We start from the raw sequence: 13,886 nt of genomic DNA, 5'->3' as shown, positions 1-13,886 counted from the left end.
AGATGCAAAGTATTCTCCAGCCAATGCCTCCATTCATCACAGATTTATTTTTTCATCTTTTTATACCCCAAATTTTCCTTTCTTCCTAATGACTTACTTTGTCTCTGTCTCCAATTTCTATTTTACCTCCTCTTATGGAAGACCCAATTCCTTTCTTCTATTCTTCTCTGCACAGTCCAGCTTCCCTTAGTGCCAGATGCCATACCTTTCCTAGCTTCTTCCCGTTAGAGGTCTCTTACTTTGAAATAGGGGTTGGGAAGATGTCCCAGAAGGAACCTCTCAGTAAATAATGATTTCTTGAATTGTTAACTGTCCAGCATCACTACTCTTTATGCTTTCTAGTGAATGAAGAAACAATAGGGCATCAAACCAGGAAAAAAGACACGAAGTAGATTGAATTTCTTTTGGAATAAAGTCTGAGTTCATCTAGTTACATGGAAACTATGAAACTATCCTGTGCTTCTAAGAATCAGCCCAGTTTACACATTATTCAATTCCTTCATAAAAGAGCTTATAAAGAATTAGTGGCAGTATCAACCGTCCAGTTGACATGCACAACAAAAGAAACTCCTGGGACATTTTTTATTACCAAGAGTAAAACTTTACTGAGAGATCCATTACAGGAATAGAAGACAAAAAGCCAGTTCTGATGTTTTGGCACGAAGTGCAATATAACGAAACCTGCTTTTCCTTCCCTCAGGCCAGCCAGTGTCTGTTGTCCACCAATCCAGGTCAAGCATTTTATTTTGGGAAAACAGCTTGTACCTTTCAAAAGTCTTCCGCTCATGACCTTGGGGTTGTAAGATTTTCTCAAGCTGCAAACGGCTCACATGTAATTCCTTCTCTCCTTCCCACCTTCCCACATATTCCAATCATACCCCTCCCCCCTCCCTTGTTTCTTTGTCAAGCTGGGAGCAGAAAGAGGTGTTTTGCGAGCTAACCATGATGGGCAGTAAATCCTAGCACTAGACAATCATACCTGTGCTTTTTTTGTAACAGCAACTCTGGATTTAATTTTGGCTAAAAGATAGGAGGTACCCACCCAACTCCCCCAAAGATAAAATTTGACGTGCTAATAACATTTGGCTTTAATCTTCATGATCTAAAGTTAGAGGACTGGGACAGAGCCATCATGATATAGAAAGTACATACAGGTAGTCCTCCGCTTTAAAACTTCCATTTAGTAACTGTTCGAAGTTACCACCACCGTGTAAAAAGTGACTTATTACCATTTCTCACACTGAGACCATTGTACCATACCCACGGTCACATGACCAAAATCCAGATGCTTGGCACCTGACTCATGTTTATGCCAGTTGCAGCATCTAGGAGTCCTGCAATTACTTTTTGTGACCCTCTCACTAGCAAAGCCAATGGGGAATGCAGATTCATTTAACAACCATATTACTAATTTAACAGCTGTGATTTACATAATTGTGGCAAGAACGGTTGTAAAATGGAAAAAAATTAACATTTAACAATTGTCTTGCTTAGCAATGGAAATGTTGGCTCAGTTGTGGTCATAAGTTGAGGACTACCCATATTACACTAAGGGTGGGGTATTCCACATTTAGATCAGTTTTGTACCATGACACTGATCAGGTGGAGTTCTGATAGAAATTCTCTCAGTTCACCCAAAAAACTCAGTTCAATCCATTTCATAGTTGTGTTCTTATAACAATACCATCAAAAGAAACAGTTAATTTAATAAAACAGACAAAATGCATTAAAGCATAGGGTACAATTATGAGTGTAGTAATTCCAAAACCAATAATAATACAGTCTAAATAAAATAAACTAGCTGGACTATTTTATTATTTTGATTCCCTGTGGGAAGGAAGTGAGCAGTTCTCATAGCTTCCACATTCATATATTTCATTGTGGACTCATTCTAGTTTTATGTAAAACCGAGCAACATTGGGATTTTCCTTTGAATTATCTGCAGGCCATTGCCAGAGATTTTTGCCTCCCAGCTCCTGGACTCAGGCTGCCATTACGGTCCACAGTCCACACCCATGAGATTATTCAGTACAATCAAATACTAAATGCACAGTATGCAGCAGACTTCAGATCTGAGCTCCATTCAAGTTGTGTGCAACGATGAACAGAGTTAGCATGTCATCAAGGTCAAAACTGATTCCACAGACAACAGGAACTAAAAGGACAACATATATTCCACTTCTATACCATCTCTGTCCAACTAATTGCCTCCCTTTCTTAGGTTTATTAGTACCCATTGAATAAGGAGGCTCAGAGCAGCATGACCTGTTCTGCTGCAAAAACAGAGAAACACACCTCATATTCAAGAGAAAAACCCATGATATGGTATATGCCACTAAACTTAATTCAGCTCCATTTAATTTTGACATTAATAGGTTAGAACATATATTTGCAAAGAGAATCTTTAAACATTTGAATAGACTTGAAATATTTTTAGTCTGAAGAGGAAAGCCATAAAATGTTTATAGACTTAAGGTGTTGGGGAAGGAGGGAAATTCTGTGCATTTTGAGCTTTAAACAACTCTTCCTATCATGATTTCATGGGGAAACAGGACAAATTCCCATCAATAGCTTCCTCCCATTACTAAACAGGCCAAATGCTATAGTGGAAAACATGAATGTTGCATGTCATTTTGATCTGCCGCCTTTTCTTTTTTCTTTCATTAAATCTTTAATGTCGCAATTATGGCCATGTTGCCCTATAAAAAAAAAAGGAGAAGGAAAAGGCAGCTTACTTTAAAAAGTGAAATTGCATAGCCTACTATTTAATTATACACAAATGTAAATGGCCCATTTTTCCATAACTGGTTATTACAGCACTGTTTTACTTTCTGAGTTTTCACAATCTCAAAAACCTACAATGCTTCCTGCTATATAATTGTTTTGTTACATTATTGTTTTCATCTTATTTTTTTTTTCCCTTTTAATGCGAGTGCAGCAGGAGAATAAATCTTGGTTTTAAGCCAGCCAGGACTTCATCTACTTAAGCTTTTATAGATGAAGATTGCTGTAATTATCAGAATACCCGCTTATTTCTGAAGTATTATCTTGGCAACCTGCTGGCATTTACAACCAATTAACAAGCACTGCCCATTAGTTGCATAAGGGGTATCGCGGAGTAAACCTATTGTGTGCTAATTTTCTATTTTAGATAATCAGTTTGGCCATCCAGAATGAAAAGAGGAAGAAAAGAAAGGTTTGACACGCAGTGGTAAGCATGTAAAAATTACTACGTGCTTCTAAGAGACAAAGGTATCCAACAACTCAGTGATTACTTCACTGTCGTCACTTAAGTATTTATTCCCTTTATCTCTTCTGGAAGATAAATTATAAAGTAGAGCTTCAGCAAAGTAATCATGTGTCTTTTTTTTTTTAACTGACTGGCTTCTCCTGTCTCCTCCTGTCTATAATTACATCAAATTGTACTCATGTTAAACACTATTTAAAAAGATTCTTAAAAAAAAAAAAAAAAAAAGACAAGAAGACAGCAACTATTGGGAAAAAACCTCCAGCCTCTTCCCATTACAATTGGAAACAGGGATGCAATTAGGGCTTCTTCAAAGATATCTGTGGTGCCCTGCACTGTATGCGTACACGTTCCAAGGATCTTACTCTCTTGGAGTGAATTAGCAAAAAAGTGTGACTCCGTCTGTTTGAAAAGTGAGGTGTCCCTGTACAGAGAGACAAACAGTAGGGGAAAAGGTTATAAATCTTGCATAGAAGTCCCTGCTCACTGGTACAAGCTCTGGGCCTAGCAGGGCTGAGACTCTGATAGTCCAAAAGAAAGAAAATGCCCTGCTGCTTGCCCCTTTTATGGGAATTAATGGTTTCCCTCCCACAAACCCATAGAGAATACTTTCAAGAGCAGAATGGAATTCTTTGCTCCTGAAATGCTAAATGTTTTCCCTTTGTTTATCGAATTATATCAAAACATATTTCTCAGTTGATATTAATATTTTCATGGGGTTGTCCCTTAAAATGGCAGGAAAATTATCTGGTGCAGGACAGTCAAGAAGACCTCTAAAGTCCCCTTGAGAAACATTCAAGGCCAAAGCCAAGCCAAGCCACCTTCACCCAGATTTCAAGGCTCAGAATTAGGCTCTGCCATGATCGCCAAGCCAGATTCTGTCCTCCAGAGTGTTTTCAGAGCGTGTAAGATGAATATTTTTCCACAAGAGAAATGGGAGATGTTCCCCCCATGCCCTGCCCCTCAATAAATACATTCCTAGAGCCAGTTCATCAGAAGACTGCATTCCCCAATAAAAGGCACCAGACCTAGAGCTAAAGGCCAAAAAGGACAGGAAACCATTATATTGGCGGAATTGCAAAGGAAAGAGAAGATAATCCAGGCTCAGGCCTAGCTCTAACTAGAACATACCATAGCCTTCAAGTTAGCTCCAAAGGATAGCTTACATAAATACAGTTGCTGGGTGACAGCTTTCTTCCCTCTATTAGCAGCTCCCCTCCTGCTATTCTAAAGTTGATCCTTAACCATCCCGTGCCATTCTGTCACTTAGTTGTCAAATTTAGTTATATGCAATTGATATAAAATGCCTCCCTCAATTTCTAAACTCACAGGAGTCTTGAAAGGCAGAGTGGACTGGTGAAAAAGTACTTATTCCCTTCACCAGTCACAAGAAAGGGGGTAACCTAGCAGCCTAAAGCCACTCCAATGAGTTAAGGGTGGAAAAGGATGATGTACAATGAAGGGGGGGGAACCCAAAATTTATTATTCTTTTGTCCCTTCCCCACTTACTTCATAGCTAAACTCCACACTTAGTGGGTAGATGTGTACTCTCGAACACCAGCATTTTTTAAAACAGCTGCGGCTAGGGACACAGTCTAAAGTCTGCTTTGAATATTTTGAATCATCAGATGGACCAATCTTTTCTATTAAAGGCTGAAAAACTAGTGTTAAAATAGAAGCCCAAATTTGGAGTTCTCCACTGATTACTGAGGTCATTGACCTCAGTGCCAAAACTCAATGGGGAATAAAATGCCCTTTTGAAGGATGCAGTGAGAAAAAAGTATTGATGACTGAAAAATTCAACCCCAGTTGTCCCAAAACTAGGTTGGATATTTTGTGTTAATTTTGTTATGCAACCTCTGTGCACACATTTGGGGATAATAGCTTAGCCACCAAGAATCGCACAATTCAAATGATCCAAAAGGCTTGCTATGCACCTACACACTTCACTGGGATAAAATCAAACTATCTTTTACTAGAAATAGAAACAATTTCTATACAAATTGTTCATGGGTAATTATTTGCTTGGATTTTTTTCTGCTTTTTCAGGTACATTATGATACTCCCATCTTCATTGTATCTCAGCATCTTATTTTTTCATCTATTTATTTATATCACACCTTTATTGTCAAAGATAAAAGATATAAAATATAAAATATTGAGATAACCAAAATGTATTATTGTCAATGATGTAATATAAATATTATACATTGTATTATTTAAATGGAAGATGCGTTTCCTAGAGCTACTGAAATTGCTGGAACTTTTAGCATGTTGGTTTTTCTAGAAAATTATGATGATTAGTAGCATCAGCATCAATATGAATGTGACAATCAAGTTTCTGAATGTAATAATTTATGAAATGTGATACATGAACTTTCTTCAGACTCTCCTCTTGCCAAATGCAACTCAAATGTTTAAATTTGGGCAGAATTTTAAAATCTGATTGGATACCTACTATTCCACAGATGAGAACAGTTGAATGGTTCCTGCTTCAAAATGATAAGAAAAGCATGTTATTAAATGAAGTGAGCAATAATATGATGCCTTTTACTTCTCCCCTGTGTATTGGATTCATACTATACGACAAAATTAAGACTATGATTATGCTAAACTGATAGAGCCTATTAAAGGTAAAGGGGGGTTAGGTTGAATTCAAACAAAGTCATAAAAATGGTCAACCATGCAATTAATAAAAATTGAGCAGACAAAATAAAAATGTATTAAATCATAAATAAAAGAGAAAATGTATTTGGTAAAATGATGTGTTGATTTACTTTAGTTATTTTGAATTAATTGCTATTGGCTACAATAACTGGAAATGCAAAAAGAAATGGCATGGCCATAAAAATATTCCCATCAAATGAAATGAGTAATACAAGCCACTTACATATGAAAAGTTAAGGTATGATCAAAAGGATCAGCCATTGCTCTCAATGCAATTAGCTTTTCCAGATGATTTTTAGTTATGATTATCCTTCCTCCACATCCAGTGTTACCACTGATCTTCTACTGTAGATTAGACAAAGCTGCACTACAGTAGCAATGAAACCATAGACACTTTTGTCCTAGAATAAACCCCACTGAATTAATGAAACTGACTTCTAGGAGTTCATCGAGACACAACACACAACTTGCTACCTGTATTGTCCTTTACTCCAGTCTGTTCTGCCTCAGTCACTAGGTGAGCAAAGGGTGCCTTCTTTCCCATTTTAATGCAAATGGTGTTAAGGGCAGCAACTGGAGGCAAATCTATTTCCCCTCCCAAAAGCCAGTTTGGTGTAGTGGTTAAGGTACTGGCCCAGAAACTGGGAGTTCTAGTCCAGTCTTAGACAGAAAGTCAACTGGGTAACTTTGGCTAGTCATTCTTTCTCAGCCCAATCCACCTCACAGAATTGTTATGGGAAAAACAGGAGGACAAAGCTGTGTTGGATATGTCCAGCACCTTGAGTTAGTTGTAAAAATAATAATAAAGGCAGGATACAAGCAAATATATAAATAAGATATGTTTGAGTTACTTATAAAATAGAAAAGGGAATTAAAATCTAATACATAATATGCTTCTCACTCCCACCTGCTGCTTGGGAAAAACTATAATTGTTCTCTTTCACACTGTGCTGGGGCAGGCTTGAGAGACGGGAGTCGGTGAATCAGGGACCTGGAACTCTTCCTTCCCCCAGACGTTCTTAGAGCTCTGTGATCAATTTAATAATCATACTGAAAACAAAGCAGATGCTGTGTGGCCTTCAAGTTGCTCTGTGGTCGATCTTCATAGCAATCTTGCTGCTGCTTTTCTATTCCCATTGAGAGCTTTGTCTTTAAGAGAAGTCTAGTACAGGAGTCCCCAACCCCTAGTCGTGGACTAGTACTGGGCCACACCATGCCAGCAACTGGTCTGCACAAACAAGCAAAGCCCCATCCGCGAGATGCAGGTAGCACACAAAACCATGCATCCTCTGGTCCGCGGAAAAACCTCTCTCCACAGAACCGGTCCCTGGTGCCCAAAAGGTTGGGGACCTCTGGTCTAGTATATGCTTCAATAGTCCTCCTACTCATCCATTCCTATTTTTAGAGTATTGTGGGGGGGGGGTTAACAGTAGTCTACTGCTGTTTCACAAGAAAAAAGTTACACCTTGCAGAATACCTTTCTGAAGATCCCACAGAATTGTGCTTTAGAAAGGGATGCTCAGGCTTCTGTGGATGCCTGCTTGTGGGAGCCAGATGTGATGTCAGTCCAGCAGCACCAGCCAAAATGGAAGCTGCTCAGCAGCTGGAGGGGAGGGGTACATATACTACAGTACAAGGAGCTAAAGGAGTTGGGAGATCCCAACCTCTGACCATGCCATCACTGCAGCTGGTGCTGAAGCACCAGAAATCCTGCACTCAGCAAGAGAAAAAGCCAGACTTTAGCAATAGCTCAGCTCTTTGTAATGTTAGGAGGTCTCCAATAAGGACTGGGGATTCAACAACAGCAGACCTGTGAGTGATGTTCTTAATTAGTGGAATATCCTTGAGCCACAATAAGGCCCTGATCAGCCTTAAGCAGATTTGACTCAGTTAATGTTTTCAGTAACAAATAGGCAGTGATGACAATTAACCAGTGAAACAACTTGCCTTCAGAAATCGTGGGCGCTCCATCACTGGAGATTTTTTAAAAAAGGCTAGACAGTCACTTGTCTCAGATGATGTAGGTTCTTCTGCTTGAGCAGGGGGCTGGACTAGAAGATCTCCAAGGTCCCTTCTAGCTCTAACAACAACAACAATCATCTTGTCTCCTGAAGTGTTTTTCCTGTCAGTGTTGGGTGTTCTAAAGACAAATGTAAATAGGAGATTGTATTTTATACAAACATTATGCAAACATTCAGAGATGTTCCAGGGATCTTTCCTTTCATTAATGCCCTATTTCCAAGGTCTACAAAATGTGGTTGGCAGGATCGTTGCAACTACTTTTCAACTCCAACAAAAGGACATCATTAGAGCAGGCAGATGTGCATCTCCTTGTGAGGACTGATGCTGCAGCACAATCCAACTCAAGAGCCTGAGACTAAGCATGGTGCAGGGAGATACTCTCCACCTGCAAGGCTGAGAAATGAGTAGCAATACATTTGTTACCTCACAAAGGTGAGGGAAGAAGCAGATGTTTTACACTCTTGGACTGTTAAATACTGAGGGCTAGATTGCTAGATTCAGTACAAACTGAACTTTTTCATTGTTAGAGCTTCTGTTTGCTATAAAAACAACTTATCCATTTGAGCTTTGCCCTTGACTTTTTGATTGTTAGCTTCTGAGTGCTGCTTGAGTTTTTAAAGAGAGGTTTAATGCCATGAGCAGGTTGAAGCTAGTGAACATAAGGATGGAAAAGGATGTAGTAGAACAGCGTTTCTCAACGTTTGTGTGACGGCGACCCCCGTCACACAAACGTGCCGCGCATGCGCGGCATGGCATGCATGCGCGGCCGCTGCCCCCATGTGCGGTGCGCATGCATGCCACACCGCCCCATGCGCGGTGCGCATGCGTGGCACCGCACCATGCGTAGCGCACATGCATGGCGCCGCCCCCATGCGCAGTGCACATGCGCAGCGCCGCCCACTGAGGAGGGAAAATGGCGGATGGCCTTGTTTGGTGACCCCCGTAAAATGGTCGATCGACCCCAAATGGGGTCGCGACCCATAGGTTGAGAACCTCTGTAGTAGAAGATTTATTTGTTTACCATAAGCCCTTCCTTCCCGTGTCCCACCTGGAGAGATGTAACTTCCAATGCCAAGGGGGATGATCAGAGTCCTTGTTCTAACTGGGGGGGAGTGCAAGTCCAAGGCCATAAAACATATGTTTCCAGATAATTAGGCTTGCTATATCTGATCTGCTAGGATCCAGAAAATAACTAGATAGAAGCAAAGAATTTGGAATTTTCTGTATGTCTCTACTGGTGATCTGGACTTTTGCAGTTGATTTATGAAAGCCCTAAAATTACCATATATACCAGCGTATAAGGCGATTTCTGCAAGCGCTAAAATCGGCGCCAAAGACAGGGGTCGTCTTATACGCCGAGTCATCTTATACGCCGGAAATACTGGTAATTTCCGGCGTATAAGACAACGTTCTAGGAATGTGGCTCGGCAATAAAGACGGGGGTCGTCTTATACGCTGGGTCGCCTTTTATGCCGGCATATACGGTATACCTATAGGTAAAGCTTAGATTTCCCATTTGGGGATAGGCTGGGGTGGGCCTTTGAAGCCTGCATGGCTGTTCCCAAAGAACATTTTTTTTAACTTGGGCAAGATTATTTGTTTTATTGTTTTGCTGGGAAATAGAATAGAAAATAGAAAATTATTTTGGTTTTTTTAATATATTGTATTGATTTTTTTACAATAACAATCTTTAGTGCTTAGTAAACAGCATGTTGTCTGGGTTCATATATTTAAAAACAATCAATAATAATTAATTTCTATAATTCCATAATCAATATATTAATTAATGATATATTTCCTTGATCTTCTCTTCTTTTCCAGTAGTATTCTCTTTTTGCCAACATTAAACAAATATAGTTCTTAATATTTTCAATACATACAAGGTTGGATATAAACATTTTTCTTGTGTTTATGCAAATAACAGTAAGATCAACATATAACATCTTATCTGATAGGCGTATGTTTCAATTGTATTTGTAAAAGTCATCTTATTAAGTCACTATATATCCTGTTTTCAAGATTCTTATTTAAGCTTAATATCCCCTCTGTATTCAAACCATTCTTATCAGTCATAATTTTCTCAAAGTTAATTACCTTTAAATACCCAAACTTTTCATTCACATACAGCATTCCAATATTTTTACATTTCATATATTATAAAAAGTACTATACTACTTGTATATCTTACCCTTCTTACTGTAGGGCCCTTTATATCCAAAATTTATCTATTCTTTTAACCATATTCAAACAAGTGTTTAATCATATAGTACTCCATCCAGTAAGTCAAATCGAATCTCTTAAATCTAACTCTAGCCTTCTTCTTTTGCCAAGTAGCTTTCCACGTCAGTGTGTTCAGCTTGCCAGGGGATTCTTCCTGTATTTTTGTGAACATTGTTGTGAATAGGAAAGTCAAATTAGGTAGGATGTGTGTGTTTTTGTCTCCCAAACTCTAATGATTCTCCTGGCTGCTCTATAATCCATTTTGTTAGCTCTTCTTCTTTATCCTCAAGTTTGTTTTAAAGCCCTGAAAAATAAAGTATCTTTTCCATTTCCATTGTTGTAGAAAAACCTTGCAAGTTTTCTTTTGTTTGTATTAAATTGTGGTTCTCTTCATTTATAGCTTCCCTCTTTGTGTCACTTTCCTCTGGTTTGTGATCTGTTATCTGATTTGTTTGTTCATTCTTTGTTGTTGCTTTCTGAGAGTTTTTTAATAGTAGGTTTAGGTTAAAAATGTGCTCATTTATGTCATCCAAGTTGTTTTCAATCTCATGATTTGAAACAATTGTCATTTAACTCTGTTGCAGCATTGCTTGAATTTCCTCCTGGAAAATATTTGCCTTCTCTTGGAGTATTGCTCCTGCAGATCTCTGGTGTTCCAGGCTGGGGTCTTCAAAAGGAAATATTAGGTGTGGTTTCCTGCCACTTTTAGGTAGGTGTGCAATATCCGTTTTATCTCCCCCCTCCAGATAGTCTTTCACTGGTACTATAGTCTCTGTAATTAGCCTTGTCAAACCAGCCAACCTTAAAATCCAAACAACCAAATTTTATACCGTTCTTATCTTTATATATGGTTTTTATAATCCAATGCATTTCAGTTTTTAAAGCACCACTAAAAGCAGTGTTTTGTAACAGTTCTTCTGTTCAGGGGACTTACAATTATCAACCAGCCAAAACTGCAGTCCAGAATGTTTAACCACCTAAGAGCTTTCCAGCAAATTTCCCCCTAGAAGATTAGCCAAAAGTCAAGGTTTTTCTTTCTCTGCAAACAATTCTTCAGCTTAGAAATCACAACTCAATAAGTGTTTATAATCCCGGAAGGTCAGCATTTTTTAAAACAAATGTAGTTCTCACTCTGTAGTAGGTAGCCCAGTTTATTTTATTACCTCTGTTCCCAGCTGCTCTCTATTTGGCTAAAAGTTACTGAGGTTCAAAGGAACAAGTTGTTCTTTATTTCTGAGTCAATGCAGCTATTGTTCTGTGCTCTAATCCTCCACTAGATGTCAGTAGCTATTCATTTTCCAACTTTTAAAACAAAGAATTATTTTCTTGTAACTTCATCAATACTCTTTCAGATTTGAAATTTTAACAGTTTTCTTAATTTTCAGATTTATCCAGACTGTAGTATTATTAACTTCATTTCAATATATTTGTGTCCCCCATAAAAATTAAATCGCCACTTCCGTCTATGAAAGGGTGGGGATGCAGTCTCCTCCCTTCTCACTTTCGGAGGATTTTTTGCTTGTTGGGGATCTTTTCCATAAAATCAGTTACAAAATAGAAGAGAGAAGATCGATATTCTCACCTAAATCCAAGCATGCCATTCACAGTTGTTCTGGTTAGTGCTTTTGGACTTTGGCTGCTGGTAGCTTGGGCTAGTTCTCAAGGTGTAGTTACCCTTTCTCCTGTCAGTTTGGATGGCTTCTCCTGGATCAAACCAATTGACTGCCATCATTCTGCAATCATCGGGGGGGCTCCTTCTTTGTTGCCTCTCCAGGGCGACTTTAGACCCATTTAAGGTCCCCTGACAAGGCGAAACCAGCTGTGGGGTGCAGACCCCTGCAATTCCTCGGCCGCATCACTACGGTGCAATAAAATATTTTATATATATAATACATACATATACATATACATATACATATACATATACATATACATATATATATATATATATATATATATATATATATATATATATATATATAATACGTACGTACGTATGTAAGTATATCCAAATTTTACACCAACTAAAAGTTTATAACTGTATAATCTAACTGAATGTAGGGCTTAGACATGCTTCCAACATAGGGTAAAGAGAAGGACACAAATAAGCAAAACCTCCCCAAGATGGAAGATGAGGCTCAAGCAACCATCTTGCCATTTCACCTAGAAGGATTTTTTGCTCTCCCTCCCCTTCATTTTGTGACTGATTATGTGCCATCAAGTCATTTTCAACTTCTAGTGATCACATAGAATTTATCCATGATGCTCTGTCCTTAACCTGCTCCCTCAGCTTTTCCAGTGGCACCCCCCCCCATTGCCACTGTAACTGAGCCAATCCACCTGATGCTGATCACCTATTCTTCTCTTTTCTTCCATCTTTCCCCACTGTGGAGCCTTTTCCAGAGGGCTGGGTCTTTGCACAATATGTCCAAAGTAGGATAATTTGAGTCTGATTATTTGTGCCTTGAGTGAGAACCCTGGGTTGATTTGATCAACAATCCATCAGTTTCTTTTCTTGGGTGTTCCACAGGATCCACAAGATGGCCCAAATAACTGAAGGTGTATTTTTTCCCCCATTTAGGTTTCCCATTAGTGAAGATTGAGGAACCCTTTTCCACATTCCACCTATAAGGAAAGGATATTTTCTCTGTCTGGCTGGTACTCTGATTTTAGAATGCCTTTTATAAAAAATAGTTCTGATGCCAACACTGAACTCTGCTATTTATTTATCTGGTACAGGCTTAAATGTTTATACACATGTAGGGGTTTAATGGTGTTCTTTTTTGTGGATTGAAATATTTTGTATTGTCTTCTAGCTTAATTGTAGCTATATTTAAGTATTACTTCTTTAGTTCAATGTATATCTGCTTTTTGTGCTTGCTGCTCTTTTGTAGATGTAATCTATAGTTCTGTTAAAAATAAAATAATAATATTTTTAAATATGCATGTGATTTCATTTTGAATATATGTATCTGCATAATTACAGAGAACAAGAATTGGTCCATTTCCATAGAATAGCTCATCAAACAAACCAATGTCCTATATGTTAAAACTGCTTCTTATAATTGGCACATGGAAATGATTCAGATCATTTTCTATCAAGTTCTCAACATTTGGGCATGTTTTTGTCAGTTATCATTCAGAGGTGTCGTTATTTTATTTCAAAATTGAAACCATTTCCTTTCTCATTTTGCACATGTTAGCAATATTCAGCCCAAATATTTGAAAATGGGCAATTCCAAACTCTTAGAGCAAAGTTTTGACACACAGCACAAAATCAGTTCCTTGGCCATATTTTCCCGCTGGGAAAAATTTCATCTTTTGCTGGAATTTTGTTCAACTTCCATCAGAAATTTCAGTAGCTTTATTGAAACATTTGGTATCACTCAACTTTAAATGCATGGTCCAAGAAAAGGGCTTTCAAACTTCACGCTGCATTCAATTTAAATGCAATCCCATGACAAGCTGGAAAAAAATAAGATGTATTCCTAGGGTGTGCAAACCTAGGGAATTATGCCAGACAGCCTAGGGTTTTTTTAAGCTTTGCTATCCATCCACTTCCATTGTCTGGCACACTCACCTATGTCTGCTTCTCTGTCCCTTTGATAGGGCTGTTATGTCTGGAGGGATGCTTTTTTCCTTAGTTATCTAGTGACCACCTGTCCTCTCACAGCCATAGTATGCTAGTCCTGTTCTCCTGAAATCTAATGGTTTATAAATCTAGTGATTT

The sequence above is a fragment of the Crotalus tigris genome, unplaced genomic scaffold, assembly GCF_016545835.1.
Source record: "Crotalus tigris isolate CLP2741 ecotype Arizona unplaced genomic scaffold, ASM1654583v1 scf7180000018105.1476442, whole genome shotgun sequence".
In the NCBI taxonomy this organism is placed as follows: Eukaryota; Metazoa; Chordata; class Lepidosauria; order Squamata; family Viperidae; genus Crotalus; species Crotalus tigris.
The sequence above is the reverse complement of the archived record's forward strand: the minus strand, read 5'-3'. Positions refer to the sequence as shown.